Source organism: Antechinus flavipes, chromosome 5 (genome assembly GCF_016432865.1).
Source record: "Antechinus flavipes isolate AdamAnt ecotype Samford, QLD, Australia chromosome 5, AdamAnt_v2, whole genome shotgun sequence".
NCBI lineage: Eukaryota > Metazoa > Chordata > Mammalia > Dasyuromorphia > Dasyuridae > Antechinus > Antechinus flavipes.
The window spans coordinates 276,462,950-276,486,310 of record NC_067402.1 but is presented as its reverse complement, the minus strand read 5'-3'; positions in this window follow the sequence as shown (position 1 = coordinate 276,486,310).

The window sequence follows — 23,361 nt, the reverse complement described above, 5'->3', positions numbered from 1 at the left end:
CACATCTGAACCCAGTGTGATACAGGACTGTGAAAAGGACAGAAACTTTGGGATACGAGGACCTAGGATAAAATCCCAGGCTGCCTGTGTGACCATGGACAATAATCTGGGTTTTAAATTCCTTTTTTTTTAATGAGAAGGTTGGAGTTGGTGATTATAATGCACATAGTACTTATCTGCTATATTATAAGGGTGAGATATATGATGAAGAGATGAGATAGAAAAAGCATTTTGCAAATCTTGCAGCATAACTTGCTATCAGTTATTGTTGTTAAGCATGACACCCATTTTTCGCACGTTCCCATTTCATAGATAAGAAAACTGAGGCCCAGGAAAGTTAAATGACTGATCCAAAATCACACAATACATCAACAAGTATCTATTAAGCGCCAAATGTGTGCCATATATTCTACTAGGCACTAGAGATAAAAAGAAAAAATGAGACAGTCTCTGGGCTTAAGGAGCTCACATTCTAGCAAACACAGGTAGCCAGTGCTTTTTTTCACTATATGATGTCTCAAAAACAAAAAATGTTGCACCTGGGAGTGTAAAAATCCAGGCACAAGCTGGACTTTTGAGATCATCTTTTCCAATCCCTTCATTTTACAGAGGAAGAAACTGAGACCCCAGGGAAGTGATCTGACTTGCCCAAAGTCTAGGGGGACAGAGACCTGGACCAATGTTTTACACTCCCTAAAAGCGGAGGCAGGGTACCAACCCAGATCATCCGATCCCTCATTCTGTAGTTCTGACATTGACGCCACCATAATTCATCTAGTGAGACGGGGAAAAAAGAAAACAACATTTATGTTTTAAGTTAGCCACCAGAGGGAGTGTACGCTACCCCCATGTAATAGAAACATTGACATTGGCAAAGACAAGTGACAGAAAAAAATATATATATATAACTGGACCAAGTGCATTCTCCAGCTTATACCAAGTGAGATTTCATGAAGCTGTTGGCAAGAGCACAACAGGGTCTTTGTTATGCCTTCAGGAGAGCCATCTGTCCATGTGACTCAGCTGTGGACGGCTTCCTGAGTGAATGCTCTCCGGCCTTCGGGATAGAAAGTAGTCCCTCCAAAGTAAAGTGGAATCAAATGGAAGAAGAAATATTTCCTGACGCTCTTCAAACTGTACATGACTGAACAAAAGACTTCTTAGTTTTTTCCGCCCAACCCTGCTGTTTTGAATTTCCTTGAACTTGCTTCAAAAATAAGGTTTGGGATGAAAAAAAGAAAGAAAAGTGAATGCCTTGAGCAAGAAAAGGAGCCAACAAGGTTAGGGAGTCTACCTGTTGAATGACAATGGCCCTGAGCGAGACATTCACAGAGAGCCAACACAACGAGGCTGCAACCCATGCAAAGGATTCTGGGAGGAAAAAACTCCAACATGGCAACCATGTTGGAATTCATCAAACAGATCTTTTTATTTTCTTGAAAGGGCTGAATTTTGTCTACCATCAATTGTTTGGCTGCCGAAACCTTGGTTCTGTTTATCTTTAAACTAATCTCTCTTTTTTTTTTTTTTTTTTGAGGTGCTTGTTTTGCTATGATTTTACACTGGAATTCTATTTGCCTGGAATACTCTCTCACCTCAAATCTGTCTTTTAGAATCTCTACCTTTTCTCAAAGCCCAGCTTAGTTGGCTCTCCTCAGTGAGGTCTTTCCTGATCTTCCTTTAGTCTCTTTATTTTAATATTATGTTGTATCACTGTATATAAACATTGCATTTATTTATCTATATACATGTTATATCCCAGTAATGGAATGTAAACTCCATGAGGATAGAGGCTGTTTTGTTTTTATCTTTGCATCAGTGAGCTTACATAAAGCAGGTATTTAAGAAATAATTTTCATTCATTCGTTCATTCATTCTTATCTTTGAGTCCTCAGAACTAAACAGTGCTTGACACTCAGTAGATACTTAATAAAGATTTTGCATTCATTCATGATTATTTATTTTAGTTAAATGCTTGTTAGTTGAGTAACTGAATGAATTTTTGAAATTCTCAATGAAATGGCTCAAATCATATAGTCGTTTCAATTAAACAAACCAAACTTTTATTAAACACCTACTGGATGCCAGGCACTGGGCTAAGTGCTGGTTATACAAAAAGAGGCAAAAGACAGTTTCTCCCCGCAAGAAGCTTATAATCTAATGGGAGAGACATCCAAATAAATATACACAAAGCAACATGTGTGTATGCTAAATAGGAAAGAATTAACAGAAAGTAGGCACTAGAATAAAGAGAGGTTGGGGGAAGCTTTCAGTAAAAGATGGGATTTTACGTGGAACTTAAAGGAAACCGGGAAGGTCCATTGGCAGAGTGAAAGTTTAACTAGTCATGGGGGACTGCTAAAGAAAATATTTATTGATGGGCTTGAAGCTGTACTTAATGGTATAGGGAGAAACTAGAAGTAGAAGGAATGATCTCTCCATCCAATAGACTTTTATTATAATATATATAATATAAAATAGTCTTTTATTATATGGATAATAGTCTATATTAATATTGTAGCCTAAACAGTTTGGTAATACTTCTGTTTTGATCTGTTGAGGTTTGGGGCCCTATAAATGCAACATAGGAAAATCATTCACTAACCTTTAATTACCACTAGGTCTTGATTAGTGCTAATAATGAATCCTCTAAAGTGGTTATATGTATTTGTACACCTTTCAAATCATTACGTGCATTCAAATGGTTACACAATTTGAAATTATAGTTAAATAAAATATGATAATTGGTTCTAACTCAGTGGAAATATGCAGAATAAATTCAAATTATTCAATCACTTCGTACTAATTAGAGCTTAATTGTATATTTTTTCTCTCCCTATATTCCATCAAAGTCTTTATCACCACCATACACTGTCAGGAATCTCGGTGGCTTCAGTTTTTAAACTGAAAAATATAAACATTATTACAGATAATATCTTATCAGCTTAGATAAACATTAGATATTATGCAGAGTTTTATTTTGCCTTTATTTGTTATGAGGTTTTCTCTTTTCTAATGGAATAGATCTATTACTTGTGAACAGATCAATAATAAGGGACCTTGGGGGCAATGAGATGGTAGAGTAGATACAACACCAGCCCTGGAGTAAGGAAGACCTGAGTTCAAATCCAGAATGAAACATTTGACACTTATTACCTGTGTGACCCTAGTCAGGTCACTTAACTCCAACTGCCGTGCCAAAAAAATAAATAAATAAAATGTAAGGGGCTTTTAAAGACCACTTGTTGCAGCTGACTCCTGTTAAAGACAAGGAACTTGAGTTCCAGAGAAGAGAAGCTGATCTGCCCATCATTACATCATGAGTAAGTAGTGAGTAAGTAAGATTCTTGGCCCGTTCTTTTGTTTTCTAGTGCTGAAACTTGACATTACTATAAGGAACGATGGATGGATTAGATAGTATTATCTTGAAGGACTCTAGATCTGCACTAAGTACTTTCTCTTAGGGCCTAAAGAAATTAAAAATAACAAGGAGAGATGGATGGGGCAATAGATAGAGGGCTGGGTCTGAAGTCAAGAAGAGTTGAAAGCAGGTCTGACACATATTAGATGTATGAACTTGAGCCAAGTCACAACCTCCATTTGCCTCAGTTTTTGCAATGGTAAAAATGGGATAATGATAGCACCTACCTTCCAGGGTTGTTGTAAGGATAAGATGAGATATTTGTAAATTTGAATATGGATACTGAATGTAAATTTAACACATACTATGCTCACTTTTTTCCTCCCTTCTTTCTCTTCTGCTTTTTTTTCTCTCATGATCTTCCCTTTTCTTCTGATTTTTCTCTCCTGACATGATTCCTCTGGAAATATGTAAAAAATGAATGTACATGTATACCCAAAAAAAAGTTTTACATGTATTTGGGGAAAATAAAAATTAAAATAATGGGAAAATAAATGTTAGCTATTTTCCACAATAACCATTTTCAGGGATGAGCAAAAAAGTGCATAATATTAAGTCCATTTTTCACCAGAAGCGATGATCACTCTACTACTCTCTTCTAACACCTACTTTTTCATCTTCTTACTCAGAGCTTCCTCCATGTGCCTGATATCTAGTGATAATGGTTTCCTTGCCACTGCTGGAACAAGAACCTCCATTCTAGATTTAGAGACTTCATTGGCTGTCCTCTCTTCCCCCTGCTTGGAACTCTTCTCCTTTTCTTTCCAAATCCCATTTAAATCTCATCTTCTATAAAAAGTCTTTCCCAATAGCCCTCAATGCCAGATCCTTTCCTCTGATATTACCTCCAATTTATCCTGTATTCAGCTTGTTTATACAAAGTTGTATGGATATCCCCCTCCCCTAGTACACAGTGAGCATCTTGAGCAGAAATTAGGAGTTCTCTCAACCCCACCCCACCCCCCAATCTCAATATTTCAATGCTTAGCACAGTGCATGGCACATGGGAGTGGTTATTTAATTTTGTTGACTAACTAACCATGGTAAGATCCTATTACACATACCAGGTTGAAAATGGACCTAACATCAAGTGACCTGCCTTTATGCCCTAGTATGACCTTGGGACAAACTCAACCTCTCTGACCTTCAGTTTCCTCATCCTTAAATTGAGAAAAATAAGGTTTAAAAAAAAACAACTCATCTCCCAGGGTGGTCACAAAGATCAAATATGCATGCCAATTTTTATTTTTATTCTAATTATTAGCTTTCTCCTGAGTGAAAAGCCATTGTTTAGCCAGATTATCCTATGGTCTGAATTCTGTATTATAAATCTTAAATAACATATTAATTTTGTTACTATTTCTATTCTTAATAAGTGCTTTGTATAAACCTCTCCACTTACAAATGTGCAAGTTAGCAGAACTATAGAAGCCAAAAAGAGGAACCGGTTTGAGGGATAAGAATATCAATCAATTAATCCACAAACATTTATTAAGGTGCTACTCTGTGCTAGGCACTGGACTAGACTTTGATGAAACAAATACAAAAGGGAACTATTTCTTGCCCTCAAAAAGCTTATATTCTATCAAGAATACACCAGAACAGATTTTACATTAGATGAGGTCAATTTAAGGTGCTGACAGAACATCCATGAGAGATAACAAGTATGTAGGTAGTTTTGAAAATATGGGAATGGAGTACGGAGAGATTTAATGTCTGGTTATATAGATTTTGAGAGGTCCTTCCAATGGAAAGTCAAGGAATAGCAGAGGGAAAAGGGGAAAATGAGCAGAATCTTTGAGAATTCTCTGCTGGGCCTTCCCAGTGCCAACCTTACTACTTAGCCATAGATCATGGCCTTTTAATTGTGCACCATAAGGTCCACTAGCCTGATTGGTGAGTTTTTTCATTTGGCCCAAGATATCTAGACCAGCTCCAGGCACTCTTCCTTTTCCTTCCCAGTTTTTTTTTTTTTTTTGGTCATGAGGCATCCTGTACCTACCTGTACCTATCCTTCCTAACCTGACAGCTTTCCAGATCAGGAACTAAAATCCAATCAATATTACTCTGATACTGCTACTAGAAAAAAATATCCAATTGCTTCCTTATAGTTCCATTTACCATCCCCCCACCCCTTTTTCAATCCCATTTCTGTCCACCATTTCCCTATTCCTCTTCTGTACTTAGCACTTACCACAGTACCTGGAACACATGGGAGGATACTTAATAACTGCTTTATGATTGACCGACTGTATTATCTTTCCATATTAGGATGGAGCACTACGATTGTCTTTATTTTAACCTTTCTGTTCTCAAAAAGTACCAAAATGACATCACTATGTTAGAGTCGAGCTACTGTGTGTCCAACTGTGGCTGATAGACCAATACGAGCTTAGAATGCTTTGCTACAGGTTACACATAAATAGTCCCTATGAACATTTGAGGTGTTTCTCTAACTTTGTGCATCTTTTGATCCTTCTGAGTTCATTCAATTCTGCTTTGCTTAGAGAACACAGTAGTTTCTCTGATGAGGGCACTCCATGCTGGGCAGTCCTGTGCTAGTATCTCCCATATCATTTTGTCTTTCTAGTCTTAGTGGTAAGCACTTGGAAAGCTAATTTGCTTTAGGGAGCAGAAAAAGAAAAAGAAGGACTGAGGGAGATCAGAAGAACCAGAAAAGGGTAATGGCATGACACTAAGGGCTTTCAAGGAGGGAGGAGATGATGGTTCCAAAGGTTACAGTGATTAAAGAGGAAGAAGAGAAGGAAATAGCCATTTGGGTCTCCTACAAAGATCTGTTTGGGACACTTAGATCCAAGGCTTTTGTACCATCCAAAGCAGTTCTAAATGCTGAGACTGTGCTTCCCCCAAACAAGAAAAAAACACACAGAGAGAGACAGACATAGTGAAGGATAGAAGCATAGACAGAGAAAAATGGAAGAGAAGAATGGGAAAGGGGAAAGGAAAGAGCAGAGAAGAGAAGGGGGAAAAGAAGGGAAAGGAAGAGAAATGATAAAGTGAAGGAAAGGGAAGGGAAATGGAAAGAAAGAGGAAAGGGAAAAGGGAAGAGAAGGGAAGAGGAAAGGGGAAAGGGAAGGGATGAGAAGGAGAAAGGGGAGGGAAGAAAGAGGGGAAGGGAAGGAAAGGACAAGGGAAAGGGGCAAGGAAAAAATGAATGGGAAGAAGAAAGGAAAGGCAAGAGAAGGGGAAAAGGAAGAAAAGGGAGATGAGAAGGGAGAGGAGGACAGAATGAGGAAAGTGTTTAAGAAAGAAGAAAGAGAATGGGAGATAGAAGGGAGAGACACAGACAAGGACAAACATACCCAGAGAATCAGCTTCAGCTGGACAGGTGCCATCTTCTCACCACTCACGGTATTAAAACACTGGAGCATGGATCTCCTTTTGGAATGATGGTGGAGTAAATATCAAAATATAGAGATCCTCAAAAGCACATTGAAGGATCAAGTGTGAATAATTCATACTTGAATCACTTTTAAATATTTTCAAAGAGTATGCTTCCAGGGATAAGGTCAGCAGTCCCATTTCTCTGGGCTGTTTGATTAAATTCCAAACGTATCAATGTTCCCTGGGTGTGCCCAGTGACTCTGATACTACAGGGAGACTTTGCCAAGAAAACACCAACGGGAGGCTGGCTGCTGCTGAACAGGCAGGCCATTCTCCTGGGCAGCAGGCTGTGCATCCCTGCAAGCAAGGAATGTTCAGACACTTGTCTCCCCAGTTAAGGGGAGATTAGGATGGAAGAAATTAGAAGGGTGGACAAGAGGTCTCGTTATATAACAATAGCACTTTGTGCTTGCCTGCCACAGGCTGCTCCAGGAACTCAAGGAATTATCACTGGATTTGGGCACAGGGACTGTGGGTTCAAATCCTGAATCTGTCATTTATTCCCTGGGTAATATTAATCAAATCACTTCACCTCTTTAGGCTTCATTTATAAAAATCCATTATAAAATGGGTTAGATGGGCATTAAAGAATTTTCTAGCCCTAAAATGATTTTATCAATAGCTCTGACCTACTCTGGTAGAGCATGGCTGGCCACATCTCTCCCTTGTGATCCTAAGGAGTACTCCTGAAAGGATGGGGTATCTGTTCTCTAATGCTGTTGGCCCAAGCCTCTATTCCAATGTGGTTCTCTCAGTGTTGACTTCCAGTGGCCAATTTCCCAGCTCCATGGAGCCAATTACAGTAATAAACTTTTACAAAGGGACATTTATTTTGAAGATGAAGCAAGAACAGAAGTATAAGCATTAGTCTCATTGCGGGGTCTGAATCCCAAAGACATCAGAAAAGAGAGGAAAGGACCCACATGGGCAAAACTGTTTGCAGCAGCTCTTTTTTTAATGGCAAGGAACTAGAAATTGAGAGGATGTCCATCAGTTGGGGAATGATTGACTATTTTATGGTATATGAATGTAATGGAATATTATTGTTCTATAAGAAACTATCAGCAGGATGATTTCAGAAAAGCCTGGGAAAGACTTTTGAATTGATTCTAAGTGAAGTGAATAGAATCAAGAGAACATTATATATGGTAACCACAAGATTATAAAATGATCAACTCTGATGCATTTGGCTCTTCTCAACAATTAAATGGTTCAAAGCAATTTCATTAGACTTGGGGTGGAAAATGCCATCTGCATCCAGAGAGAGAACTATAGAGAGTGAATATGAGTCAAAGCACAGTATTTTCACCTTTTTGTTTGTTTATTTTCTTTATTGTGTTTATTTTTTTTTTTTTTGCCTTTTGGTCTGATTTTTCTTGCACGACAAGACAAATATAAAAATATGCTTTAAAAGATTGCATATATTTTATTTGTCTTAGCGAGGAGAGAAGAGGGAGGGAGGGAGGGAGAAAAATTAGGAACACAAAATCTTACAAAAATGAAAGTTGAACTCTATTTACATGTATTTGGAAAAATAAAATACTATTGAGGCAAAAATGAAGGATAAGCATTGCTCCCCAGCAGCTACGGAAGCTTAATCTCCCCTCTACTATCTTTGTTCCTGATGAGAGTGGGCTCAGACTTAAAGCAATTTCAACATAGTATTGGTTGCATCAAGTTCATGTCCAAATATGGTAGCACTGCTAGATGACTCAGGGACCACTGGGCTGGATCCCAAAAGGTTGATTCCTGTAGAATCAAAGATTGACCAGCTGGCCGAAAACTTGGCATAGACTCCACTCCCAAACCTCCTGGTGGCTTGTTCTCCTGACCTTTTGAAATTCACAAGCTCACATTTTCCAATCTCCTTCTCCTAAAACACTACGGACCAAAGATGACAAGACAAAAAGCTGAGACCTGATTGTGAGTAGCTGGGTGGTGCCATATGGACATCAGGAAGATTCATCTTCCTGAGTTCAAATCTGGCCTCAGACACTTATTAACTGTGGGACCATTTGCCTTAATTATTCATCTGTAAAATGAGTTGGAAAAGGAAATGGCAAACAATTCAAGTATCTTTCAAGAAAACCCTAAGCGGGATTTAGGAGTCATAAAAAATGAGACGTAATTGTAAAAAATTACTCAACAACAACATAAATAGTAATGGTTGACATGTTATCCCTGAATAGAAAGAGCCCAACACCTTTTCATCTATAGCATTAAAGATGCTAGTTGGACAAGAAGGAGTCACGTCAAGAGAATAAAGTGGTTCTGTTTGACCATTTGAATGAATCCTCAGTCCTGGTTACAGAGTCAAAGTGACTCATCTTCACCATTTGGTTAATAGATCAGAACCAGTTACAGACTATCTAGCCATGCTCCAAGAGTCAATTGTTAAATCTTCAGTCTGAGCATTTACACCCTGGAATTAGCCAAATACTATAAATCAGAACTTGACTTATTGTTTTATGGATTGTCTAGACTCTTAAAAATGCTGCAAAAATGTTAATAATGTAGATTATACTTAAAAGTATGTTGTGTGCACACTTTTTTTTTTTTTGGCAAGCTTGTTCCAGCATAGCCCTGGCTAGACTTTTTGGCCATTCCCTTGTTATATCATGATTCTGTGGCCCTCAGGGAGTTTCAGTTACTAGATAACTAGTTACTAGTTATCCTCTTCTAGTTTTAAATCTATAATCCAATAATCCTTGAGGAACTTCAGTTTCTTAATGTGTAAAATGAAGGTAATAAGGTAGATAGCTTCTAAGCTCCCTTTGAAGCCTAAAATATATAACTGTATCATCCTAAAAGAAGATTTATATCAGCTCCCTTTGAGTTTATGAGAACATCAGTTTGTTTTTTCCCAGAAAAGACTTTCTTATAGTGTCTGGTAACTTAGTTGTAGCCAGGCCAATCTGCCTAATATCTAATTTGAGTCTCTCAGCACCACCATGAAGTAAGGCAGATATGCAGATGGACAAACAGATTTAATGATATACATAGAGATGTACAGTGAAATAATTTATAAATAAATGGAGATAGAGATGGATATAATCTCAGTGTAGACGAGGAGAGAGGCAGAGAGAAAAAGAGACAAAGAAAGAGGGAGAGATAAAGGAAGAGAAAGAGAGAGGAGGAGAAGGAGAGAAACGGACAAAGAGATAGAAACAGAAACAAGAAACAGAGACAGAGAGAGCTAGAGAGAAGAGAGAGGGAGCACTTATTAAGTACTTAGAGCATTGAATATATAAATAATAGCAAGCAAGACAGTCCCTGCCCTCAAGAAGTTTATATTATGATGGGGGAAGACAATACATGAAAAGCTGCTGGAAAGGGAGAGAAAGGAAGAGTAACCTATACTGAGGCAACGAGAGGCAAGGAAGAGGACAGAGATTGCTGTTCCCCCTTCATAGATGATAAAATTGGCATATAGAAAGCTCAAGAGAGATGCTCATGGTCACAAAACCATTGATGATGAAGTCAAGACTTGGGTTTTTTGACCAAAGCTCTTAGCCAGATTTCCTCAGTAAGACCAAAAATTAGCTTGAATAAAGATGACAGCACCAAGTCACTTATTTTTCACTTCTTCCTGAAAGAGTTCCTTGAATACATAAACTTTCATTGACCCCAGTTGGAGGGTGTATGGAAGGAATAAGCATTTATTAGTCACCTGCTGTGTGCCAGATACTTTATTTCATCCTTAGAACAACTCTGCAAGATAGGTACTATTACAGTGGTCATTTTACAAATGAGGAAATTCAGGCAAATGCAATTAAGTGACTCATTCAATCATATAGCCAGTAAGTGCCTGAGGCTGGATTTGAATTCAGGTCTTCCTACCTCCCAGTTCAGTGTTTTAGCTGTATTCTGATTGGTCATGTACTAATGAATGAATGATGTTCAATATATATTGTTTAGAGTTCTCAATGTTTGTAAAGATGTTGATAAACTAGAGAATATGCAGACAAATAAAATTATTACATAATTTTAGTTTTTAATAATAGCATTTTATTTTCAAAATATATGCAAAGATAGTTTTCAACATTCACCCTTGAAAAATCTTGTGTTTCAAATTTGTCTCTCCCTTCCCTCAACCCCACTCCCCTAATCAGCAAATAATCCAATATAGGTTAAACACTTGCAAGTCTTCTAAATATTTTTCTTCATTTATCACACTGCACAAGAAAAATCAGATCAAAAAAAAAAAATTAGAAAGAAAAAAAGCAAGCAAACAAAACAAAAAAAGATGAAAATACTATGTTGTGATCTACATTCAGTCTCCATAATCTTCTTTCTAGATGCAGATGGCTCTTTCCATCACAAGTCTATTGGAATTGGCCTGAATCATCTTAGTGTTGAAAAGAACCACGTCCATCAGAACTGATCATCACATACTCTTGTTGCTGTGTACAATATTCTCTTGGTTCTACTCACTTCACTCAGCATTAGTTCATGTAAGTTTCTCCAGGCCTTTCTGAAATCATCCTGCTGATCATTTCTTACAGAACAATAATATTCCATAACATTTATATACCATAACTTATTCAGCCATTCCCCAACTGATGGACATCCACCAGTTTCCAGCTCCTTGCCACTACAAAAAAGGCTGCTACAGACATTTTTATACATATCATTTAGTTTTTAATTCTTTTTTGAGTTAAAAATTTATTAATAAGTATTTCTTTTCTCTCCCTCCTACCCACTCCCACCAGTGAAAAAGAAAAAAGAAAAACCTGTAATGAATATACATAGTCAAGAAAAACAAATTCTTCTATTGTTTCCTTCCAAACCTATATCTCATTCTGCACCCTGAGTCTATCAAACTCTGTCAGGGGATGGGAAACATGCCTCATCCCTGGGATGAATGGACAATCATGTTTAGTTTTTGTGTGAATCATGGGATCTAGAGCTGGAAGATATCTCAGAACAATCTAGTTCTAGATTTTACTTTAGGGAAACTGAGGCTCCGTGAGATAGAAATTTTCCCAGGATCACACAACTAGCAAGTTTCAAAGGCAAAATTCATACTTAGGTCTTCTTGATTTCAGGTTTCTAACTACTCCACATTGTTGCTTCTGATGATGACTCTTGAGTTTATTTCATATGGAGATCGAAGGAAGGAGCTGGAATCTGTTGAATCTGGAAAAAGAGAAGATCTGATAAAGTATTTAAGATCATAGAGGACTCAGAAAATGTCATTTTTTAGATGAGGCAACTGAGGCTCAGGGAGTTTTAGAGATTTGTTCAAAGGTGGGATTTGAACCTAAATTTTTTGGCTTACAGTCAAAAGTGGTGCAAATCCATATTTGATTAGCACATTGGATCCAGTTACAGAATATCTGCACGTGCTCCAAGAGTGATCTCCAAGAATCTTTTAAGATTGTCCCATGAAAGAGAGATTGCACTTGTTCTGCCTGCTCCCAAAGGATAGAGTTAGGAGGAAGAAGTGGTTGCAGAGGCAAATTTAGGCTTTATGCTTCCTAACAAATTAACTTATTCATCATGTAATAGGCAGCCTTGGAAGGTCATGGATTTCTCCTCATTGGGGATTTTCAAGCAGGGGCTGGGTGATTTCTTGACCAAGATGATATAAAGAACTTTTTTCAAGTATGGATAGAGAACCAGGTATGGAATCAGGAGTTTCAATCTAGCTTCAGACACTTATGAGTTGTGTGACCCTGTGCAAATCATTTAATCCGATTTGCCTCCATTTCCTCATCTGTAAATTGAGCTGGAGAAGGAAATGGCAGACCATTGCAGTATCTTTGCCAAGAAAACCTCAAATAGGGTCACAAAGAAAAATAATTGATAAGAAATGAGTTGGGCTAGCTGGACTCTTAAGAGACAGTGTGATATAATAAGCAGAACATTAGCCTTGGAGTCAGGAAAACTAGATTCAAATATTGCCTCAATCATACTTGTTATGAGATATTGGGTAAGTCACTTAAATTCTCTGGGTCTTAGTTTCCTTATCAATAAAATGAGAAAGGGTTGAACTTGATGATCTTTGACATGCATTCCCTCATCAGAGGTTAAGATTTGAACTGAGCTCTTCTGAATCTAGACATGACATTTACTCCTTACTGATTTACTATTGGGGGAGGGAGAGGGACAATATAAATTTGGGGAGGGAGCTAGGATCATAAGAACTAAAGCTAAAGAAGACCTTAGAGGCTGTCTAATCCATCCATTTATTTTTTACAGATGATGAAACTGAGGCTCAAGGAATGAAAGGGACTTAAGTTCCTACCAACTAATAACAGGAGAACCTAGATTCCAACTTTTAGGATTCTAGGTATCTAATACTAGGAGAAGGAAGTATAGCCAGGGATGATGTTGGTAACGCTTATAAATTTTGGCACCTTTGGAAAAGCCCTACTCATACTCTCTTTGTAATGGCTCTCTTTGAATTAGAAGATCACAAAGATCCTTTCTACTTCCTCATCCTATGCTGAAAGGATCATAGAGTCTTAGACCTAGAACTGGAAGACATCCCAGAGGCCTCTAATTACCCTTCAAAAATATTACAAGCAAGGGAGTCTTAGCTCTAAGCCTATAATCCCATCTAACTCAGAATCTCTGGGATTGTATTTACAGAAGACTATTAATAACATTTCAGGGTTCCTTTCCCCAAAGTGAAAATGCAGTTATCCTACAGATTGTAATTCTTCATATTCAAAGACGAGGACTTTGGCAGCTGCTGCCCTGAGTACAGTAACACCTCAGGAACTAGGAAGCCCAGGGAGCGGAGCCTTCTAGTAAGGCAGCCATGTGAGGACTTCCACAGTTCTAGAGGGAAACTCCCCAACATAAGAGCTCATGAAGCAGGTAGATCTGTCTCGGGTTCTACCTTTCCTTGTTGCCCCCTTTCCCCTTCCTTTCTCCTTCCCTCTTCTCTCTGCTTGTCTCTGTCTTTTTTTCTCTATTTGTCTCTATCTCTGTCTCTCTGTGTCTTTCTCTGTCTTTGCTCCTAACTCTCTGTATGTCTCTCTCCATCTCTTTCTCTCTGACTCTGTCTCAGTGTCTCTTCTACCTCCCTTTCTGTGTCTCTTTATCTTTGACTCTGTCTGTCTCTCTCTCTGTCTCCATTTTCCTGTATCTTTGTTTCTCTGTCTCTGTCTCTGTCTCCCTCTCTCCTCTTTTCCTCTCTTTTTTCTCTCTGTCTGTCTCTGATCCTGTCTCTTTGAATGTCTTTCTCTGTCTCTGTCTCAATGTCTCTTCTGTATCTTTGTCTTTGTCTCTGTCTCTCTGTGTCCCTATTTGTCTTTCTGTGTGTAGCTCTGTCTCTTGTCTCTCTCTTTCTGTTTCTGTGTCTCTATCTCTTTGTCTCTTTCTGTCTCTCTGTCTATCTTTATCTGTCTCTGTATCTCAGACTTTGTCTCTCTCTTTCTCTGTCTCTGTTTCTCTGTCTCTATCCCTCTCTGTCTCTCTGACTCCCTCTCTGTCTCTCTATTTATCTCTTTGTCTCTCTGTCTGTCTCTGTGGGTCTCCCTCTCTCTGTGTCTCTTTTTATCTCTATTTGTCTCTATTGGTCTCTGTCTCTCTGTCTCTATCTTTATCTCAGTGTCTCTTCTGTCTCTCTATCTCTCTTTGTCTCTGTCTCCTGTCTCTAACTCTGTCTCTATGTCTGTCTGTCTGACATACTCTCTCTCTGTCTCTGTCTGTCTGACTATCTTTGTTTCTCTCTCTCTCTCTTCTCTCTCTCTCTCTCTCTCTCTCTCTCTCTCTCTCTCTCTCTCTCTCTCTCTTTCTCTCTCTCTCTCTCTCTCTCTCTCTCTCTCTCTCTCTCTCTCTCTTTCTCTGTTTTTAGAAGTACCAGACCACCACCATCAACAACTCCACAGAGAAAACACTTTGGAAGAGACCTCATAAAAAATTCTCACTTTAAGTTGCCTTCAGTGAAATGACCCCAAAACAAGTCCAGAGGGAATCGTAAAGCCTTTCTCCAGACTTCCCACAGGTGGAAGCAGAAAGCTGCAGGAGCCAATGAGAAAGGACCTGGACATGTTGCCAGAGTACCATATGATGGAGATGCAAGAAGTTGGAGGTGATTTTGAGAAATAGCAACACACTTGGAAAGAGAGCGAATGTCAAGGCTGCAAGGGGCCTCTGGGGCCACCTAGTCTAACCTCCTCATGTTAGAGAAGGGGAAATGAGATGCCCACGAAGAGGCCATGTGGTACAGCAGAAAAAGCTTTGAGGCTGGAGTCCCAAGATGAAATCCCAGCTTTTCCACTTAATTATTGAGCCATCTTAAGTAAGTCACTTCATCTCCTAGGTCTCAAAACTGGGGGGGAGGGAGAGGGGATAACATGGCCTCAGACATCTCTAACAGCTCTGGTTCCATGATCTCACCATCTTTGATGACCACATTTGGAACCAAAAAGGACTTTAGGAATCATCTGAGTCCAAAAGGTCACAAGAGCGATATGATTAGAACTTTTCCCAGCATTCCCAAATTTGTAAGAAATGATAACACTGTACCCAGGGCACACTTTCTCCTCAAAATGTATCATACCTAGAGTCTTCAGCTCCCTCCACCACCAGGATCCCTACCTCTTCAGCAGAATACTGACTCTCAAATCAGACTACCTGAGTTCAAATCCTTCTTCTGATGAGTGATCTTAAGAAAGTCTTTTTACTTTCCTAGTCCTCAGTTTCCTCATCTGGAAAGACTGGCCCATTTAAAAACTCATTCTTAGAATGAAGAATAGTGTTTGAACATAGTAGAAATCTAAATGTTTGGAGAAATGAGTAAGGATTATACTTTAATTATTTACACTATTGAGAGAAATCCTGTTCTGCAGTAATTTAATTACTGGACTTGGGATTAGGAAGACTCGGTTTCAATGTCATCTCATTCATTCTTTATGGATGAATCTAAATGAGTTGCTTAACTGAACTGCCTCAGTTTCCTCATCTGTAAAATGGAGATAATAGGTTTGTTTTGAGATTCAAATAGGACAATATGTGCAACATTCTGCAAACTTTAAATGATTTGTAAATGTTAGGAAGGATGATGATGATGAATTAAATTGAATCGGGTTATGTTCCATTTATTAATCTTGTTGGAGGATATACTGTGATGTTGTAAATACAGTGGGGTAACTTAGGGGAGTAGCGGATAGATCATCAGACTTGAAGTCAGGAAGACTTATCTTCCTGAGTTCAAATCCTGCCTCAGACACTTTCTAACTATGCTATCCTCAATACGTCACTTGTTTGAGTTAGTTTTCTCATTTGTCAAATGAAATGGAAAAAGAAATGGCAAACCATTTTAGAAAACCCCAAATGGCATATTAAAGAGGCAGACATGATTGAAAAACAACATAATAGATAGGGTGCTAGACTGAAGCTGGGGTTAAATTTCACTTAAATTTCTCATTGAGCAGTACCTCTACTTCTTGACTAAGACTGGGCTGGGCAGAAAAATCTTGGTTACTCTTATCTTGAGGCAGTTTTAACTGCAATGTTAGTAGTCAAAATGGACACATATGCATTTCCTCATTGACTGGGGAGGTCCCTAAAAAGAGCATTATAGAAAGCCAATAAGATTAGGGTATGAGTTTTCCTATATGGTAAATGATGCTTGAGGTTATTCAGAGAAAGATATTAAGAATCATAAAAGAGAACAGAATCCAAAATGTCAGGGCTGGGAAAGATCTTAGAACATAGAATGGCAAGGCCAGAAAGATCACTAGAAGATGGAATGGCAGAGCTAGAAGGGAACTTGGAACAAAGAGCATCTGAGCAAAAAAAAAAAATTAGTTTGGGATTGTCAGAATGGGGGAAGGTCCTTGGAATGTTGACTGATAGGACTTAGTAAGATCTTAGAATGCAGAACTGACAGAGCTGGGAGTTTAAAAGAAAGAAAGTTAGAGCTCAGATGGACCTTAGGCCACAGGTATTTAGAATTTGGCATTGTGTAGAACATCCAGGTTGACAAAGTGCTTTATATTTCATATGATTTAGAAAGAACCATAGGGTTCTTATTTTATTTTTACTGAGGCAACTGGGGCTAAGTGACTTGTCCAGGGTCACACAGTCAGAAAGTGTTAAGTGTCTGAGCCTAGATTTGAACTCAGGTCCTCCTGACTTCAGGGCTGGTGCTCAATCCATTACACCAACTAGCTGCTCCATAGGATGCTTTATGAGAGGTAGATAGGATCTTGGACATGGTTGAAACATGTCATTTTACATCTGAAATGCTGAGAATTCCAGATGTCATTGCTTGGCAGGTGCCTTAGAACATAGAACTTTAGAAAGTAAAATGGCATGACCAGAAAGATTCTTAAAACATGGAACGTCAGAGCTAGAGAGGACCTTCAAGCCAGCACTTTTTAAGATAGAATATGAACCTTTGAGACAAAGAACATAAGAAGTGAAAGGTACCTTTGGTTACAGAATGTTAGAAGGATATTTGGGGACTAGAGAACACCAGAGGTAATATCACATGGTTCTGGAGATAGTTCAGTCATTTCACAAAAGCCAGTTGTTAAATTTCCAGTGAGAGCATTTCTACCTCAGAAACTAGCAAAGAGCTACAAATCTCAGGGCTTGATTTATTGCTTTGATGATTTAATAAAGTAATGGAGGAAATGCTAATAATATAAATTAAACTTAAAAGTCTGCCCAGCATAATTTTTTTACTGCTATAATATAGTATATACTATATATATAGTGTGTATCTATCTATCTATCTATCTATCTATATCTATATCTATATCTATATATATTAGAGAGAGAGAGAGAGAGAGAGAGAGAGAGAGAGAGAGAGAGAGAGAGAGAGAGTATCCCTCTCTTAAGAGTAACCCTAGGACATACAATATAAGAAGAGTAAGTGGCATAGAAGATCAGCTAGCTCAGGATAGATCAGGAAACTGAAACCCAGACAGGTGAAGGAGTTTACCCAAAGTCATATAGCTAGTAAGTCAAGGAGGCAAGATTTTAAATTCCTCATTCAACAGATTAGGAAACTGAGGCTGAAAGGTAGCCCAAAGTCAGAAATACAACTAAGATGAAAATTCTGTTCTCTTGATATCCTCAACCCTTGATACTCCCACCCTCAACTAGGTGATCTTTGCATTACAACACGTATGAATCTCACTTCATCCATGTATACCTGCAATATTTAATTCTGTCTCTTTTTTTTTCATAATTATAACTTTTTATTAACAGAACCCATGCCTGGATAATTCTGTCTCTTTTTAACTAGCCTACCCAAATACTCATTCTAGGAAGTCAATTGAACAAAATAACCAATCAATAAATCAACAATCATTTATTAAGTGCATATTATGTGCTAGACACTGTGATATGATATGATGTGGGGATACAAATAAAATAAGTGAAAAAAATCCCTACTCAGAAGGATAGTACCTTCTTCCATTATCCCATTTGAGAGTCCTAACTCCCTCGTGAGCTAGTTGACAAGTATTATCAGCCTCATTCTATAAGACAGGAAAATGAGATTCAGGAGCATGAAAACATCTGACCAGAGTTGCACAGATCTTTAATGACCTCTCTGGACTAGAACCCAGGACTTCTCCTGACTCTTAAACCGATCCTCTTTCCCTCACAGCAGAGGGTACCCCTGCCCTCTCCATGTCTGCCTCCTTCTGTGGACATGTCTGCTCACTCCAGAGCAATGCACTTGAGGCCTCCTGCCTGGTGAGCTTCCAGTGCCCATGGGCCGTACAGCCCCGGAGTGAACCAAGGACACGGGCCTCTTGCCAACTCTCTGTCAAAGCCCCAGGAGATCTTTGATGTCTGCCCATTGCAGACTGGGGCCCTTGCTTTCAAAACTTTATCTGAAAGACCCAGACTTCGTAAACTCACTTTATGTACCTTGGACAAAATTACAGCTGAGTCAATCCTGGTAGGAGTCCTGGAGCTTCAGCTGAAAAAGCTGTTTATAGCTGACTTCCCCTGGCAGAGTGTTATCGGATGCAAAAAATAGCATTATCTATTTGGCACGTCGAGGTACCTTCTCAGCCCTTGCTTGCATCAGGTGGGCAAATGGTGTAACCCCACATAGGCAGAGAGCAGATATCCTAAGGGAACCTAGCTCTCCTGTCTCCATGCCTGTCCTCCCCCACAGGCAGGAATATTTTCCCACTTGGGAGCAAAGTGAAAATATGCAGGGAGTAGGAGGGCTTGTCTTCACCATCCAGGCTAAATTGCAAATTTTAAGAAAAATAAGTGCCTGATTTCTTTGCTTCCAAGGACTAGCATGTATCTGTTTTTTGCTAATTTCTGGGGGACTGTCTTTTTAACCCCCAACTCCCAGCATGGTTCCTAATACATGCTAGGTGCTTAATAAATGTTTGTTGATTGACTCATTGAGAGTGCTGGATTGATACTCTCTGGAATCAAAGATTCATTGCAAAAGATTTGCTAAAGTGAGATGAGGACTCAGAATTGGATTCAGAAGGTCTCAGTGAAACTTCTGGCTCTGGAACCTTCCAGCTGGGCAGTTCTGGGTTAATCCGGTTACCCTTAGCTTTGTAGGATTATAGATTTAGGCAAAGAGGGATTTTAGGAGTTGAATCTAGGCCTCTTGTTTTGCAGATGGAGAAATTGAGCCCCATGGAGATTAAGTGACTTTTCCCTGTTCACCCACATGGCTTATATCTAAGGTGGGATGTGTGTGTGTGTGTGTGTGTGTGTGTGTGTGTGTGTATGTGTGTGTGTGTGGAGGGAGAGAGAGACAGAAAGTGACAGAATCAGAGAGATAGACAGAGACATGGAGAGAGTAGAGAGACACAGAGACAAAGACAGAGAGATGGAGACAGAGAGAGACAGAGACAGAGAGACACATAAATAGATGTTGATAGGTAATAAGATATATATTGTTATTGTTGTTGGTAATAATAATAATGAATAGCATTTTGCTATTAAGATGGATCTTCCTAAATCATAGTCTCTCCACAAAGCTCCCCAAAGATCAATCAGATAACAAAGCTTTGGGAGAGGTCATATTTGGTACCTACATGGATGAAGGGAACATGAGGCCCCAGAGGCTCAGCTAGTCCCACTTCCTCAATTTAAAGATGAGTAAACTGAGGCAAAAGTGACATGTCCAAGATCACACAAGTGATGGAGCCAGGATTCAAATTCAGGCCCCTGAAGTTTGAAACCAGCATTTTTTTTATAATACCAACGAGAGTTTCCCCTGTCATGAACTTAGGAAAAGAGAATGGACCAAAGGGGTAAGAGATGGGCAGGTGAGAATGAGGTGGATCTATAGCATCAAACGGGACATTCAAATTCATGAGGTCACAGATTGACTGAGGGTATTTAAATAGCACTAGAGATAGCGTCATGATGATGTCAGAGGACTGGCGGTCCCAACTGATGCTGTTAAAGACTTTCTCGTGCCATTTAAGGAGATCAAATATTGAAATACTCTAGCCAAGATTCTTAATCTTTTGTGTGTGTTGTATGTCTGCTGTGTGTATTGTGTGCCACATGTATTGTCGTATGATAGTTGTGTGTGTGTGTGTGTGTGTGTGTGTTGTGGAACCCTTTGGTGATCTGATGAAGCCTTGGATTCCTCTTAAGAATCATATTTGTTTGTTTTTTAATGTACAAAATAATATGTAGGATTCCAAAGGAAAACAGTTTGGTTGAAATATAACTATCAAATAAAAACTTTTTTAAGTTCCCAGACCAGCAGGGTGAAATCTCCTGCTCTACCAGCTCTCTAAGTTCACCAGTGTTTGCAATCCTTCCATTGAAAAAGATGACATTCCAAGCCCAGCAATCCATAGATCCATTGTCACTCAAAATGCTGGGGCTTTCCCGGATGTACCTTGACAACAGAAGGTCACCAATGGGACACAAGGGTGCTACTGTCATGCCATCAGCCCATATTAAAAGTGAAATCCAATTGAATTTTAAAAAATCCTTTAAAACTTATTATATATGTATACATATATTGTATTTAACATATACTTTAACATATATGGGACTACCTGCCATCTAGGGGAGGGGGTGGAGGGAAGGAGGGGAAAAGTTGGAACAGAAGCTTTTGCAAGAGCCAATATTGAAAAATTATCCATGCATATGTTTTGTAAATAAAAAGCTATTAAAAAAAACACTTATGTGCAGAACCCTTTGTTGGTACTGTTGCTGATACCAAATACAAAGTATTGTCTCTGCCATGTTTCTTTGTATTCCCAGTACTCAGCCCATTGCTTGGTGTATAACTGACTAGTAGGCAGATAAGATACACAATGGAAAATAAAACGCCAGATAGTCATGATACAAAATAACATAAAATAGTCTGAGAATAAATACAATATATCAGATGGACATATACATATTGATCTCTAAAGATACTCTGGAGGACCCCTCTGTGTTCCATTCTTTCTTGCCTTTCTCTCTCCTCTGTAACATTGTTTTTAATCTTTGCACTTCGGAGGAGACGGAAAGACTTAGCAGGATTAAATGCATATCCCTCAGTTTTGTTTTCTTTTCCATACTGATTTTATTTTTCATTTATGGAGTTTGAATCATATGGGGGTAGAGGGATTAAGAAAACAGATTTTAAAAGGAGTCTAACCACTCCACATTTCCCTGGCTTTCCATGCATCAGGTGAGTTTCTCTTGATTCATGGAGACCTGGCTTTGGTTCCTCTCGATCTTCATTTGTGTTGGAGAATATAGGTTGCTACAGTTTGGTATTATGCTTTATGAAGGGGAGGATGGGGGAGAGCGTTCTCGGTAAGCTTGGCCCTGCGGTTTGGCAGCTCTGCAAGAAAATGATTTTATCCCCAAACCAGATGTTCAAGTTGTTTTAATAATATCTTCTGGTCCCTCCTTTAAGTAAAACAAAAACTCACTGTATCAGAATGTTCTGCCGGATCGGGATGGTTCAATCTCTGCTATCTGGGTTTTGCCCACCAGATGGTAGCAGCAAGATGAGCCTGGAAACATACCTTGGCACGGCCCAGATCCCGGTGTATGGAGGAGCTGAGACAAGTCACTTGGCAGGGACCCTCAGGGCTCAACGTGGAGAGGCACCTAAGGACAAATGAGGTTAAACCTTGGAATGCATCATAAAAATTCTAAGAAGACCCTGCTCTCTATTTACTTCCAGTGATACGATTGGGCCACGCGGAGAGTCAACAGTACACAGAGGCTGATTAAAGTCTCTCCCTTGCGCAATCAAGTGGCTCCAAGGGAGAACCATAGGTCAGATTCCTTACCGTAGGCTTTTGCTGATTAAGGAAATGACCACGTGGGGGTGGCTTTATGCAACGTGGATCTATATGGTAGATTGTGGGGACAACTCAAATCAGGACCTCCAGCCTCTTCCTTGGGCACACACTAAGGAAAGGGGACGGTCTTGGGATGGACTTCTCAGGCAGATAGCAGCAACTGTAGTTTGGGACACTCACTGAGTAATAACAAGAGCTGACATTTCTGTAGCATTTGAAGATTCAAGCATTGCAAACTGTTGCACATTTTATTTGATTCTCACAACAACCTTATTAGTTGGTGCTAAAATCATTTTCATTTTCCTGATGAGGGAACTGAGGCCAGGGGAGATTAAGTGACTTGCCTAGAATTATACTACTAGTAACCATATGAGACAGACTCTGCCCAGCTGATCTTCTTCTGATACTTTATGTGTCTATGTACCAGAGAGCTCACCAAAATTCTTTCCTTCCTTCTCTCCCTCCCTCCCTCCTTCCTTCCTTCCCTCCTTCCTTCCTTCCTTCCTTCCTTCCTTCCTTCCTTCCTTCCTTCCTTCCTTCCTTCCTCCCCTCCTTCCTTCCTTCCTTCCTTCCTTCCTTCCTCCCCCCTTACCTCCCTCCTTCCTTCCTTCCTCCCTCCTTCCTTCCTTCCTTCCTTCCTCCTTCCTTCCTTCCTTCCTTCCTTCCTTCCTTCCTTCCTTCCTTCCTTCTTTCCTTCCTTCTTTCCTTCCTTCCTTCCTTCTTTCCCTCCCTCCCTCTTTCCCTCCCTTCTTTCTTTATTCCTTATTTCATCCTTCCCTCCTTCCTTCCCTCACCTTCCTTCCTTCCTTCCCTCTCTCCCTCTCTCCTTCCCTCTCTTCCTTTCTTCCTTCCTTCCTTCCTTCCTTCTCCTTCCTTCCTCTCCTTCCTTCCTCCTTCTTCCTTCCTTCCTTCCTTCCTTCCTTCCTTCCTTCCTTCCTTCTTCCTTCCTTCCTTCTTTCCTTCCTTCCTTCCTTTCCTCCCTTCCTCTCTCACTCCATTTTCCTTCCTTCCTACCTTGTTTCATTCCTTCCTCCCTATTTTGTTTCCCTCTTTCCTTCCTCCCTTCCTTTCTCCCTCCCTCCCTCTCTCCCTCTCTTCTTTCCTTCCTTCTTTCCTTCTTTTCTCTCTTCCTTCCTTCCTTTCTCCCTTTCTTCCTTCATTTTCCTTCCTTTCTTCCTACCTAGTGTCATTCTTTCATCCCTACTTTACTTCTTTAGTTTCCTTCCTTCCTTCTTCCCTACCTCCCTGTATTCATTTCTCCCTTCCTTTCTTCTTTCCTTCCTTCTCCTTCCCTCCCTCTTTTTCTCCTTC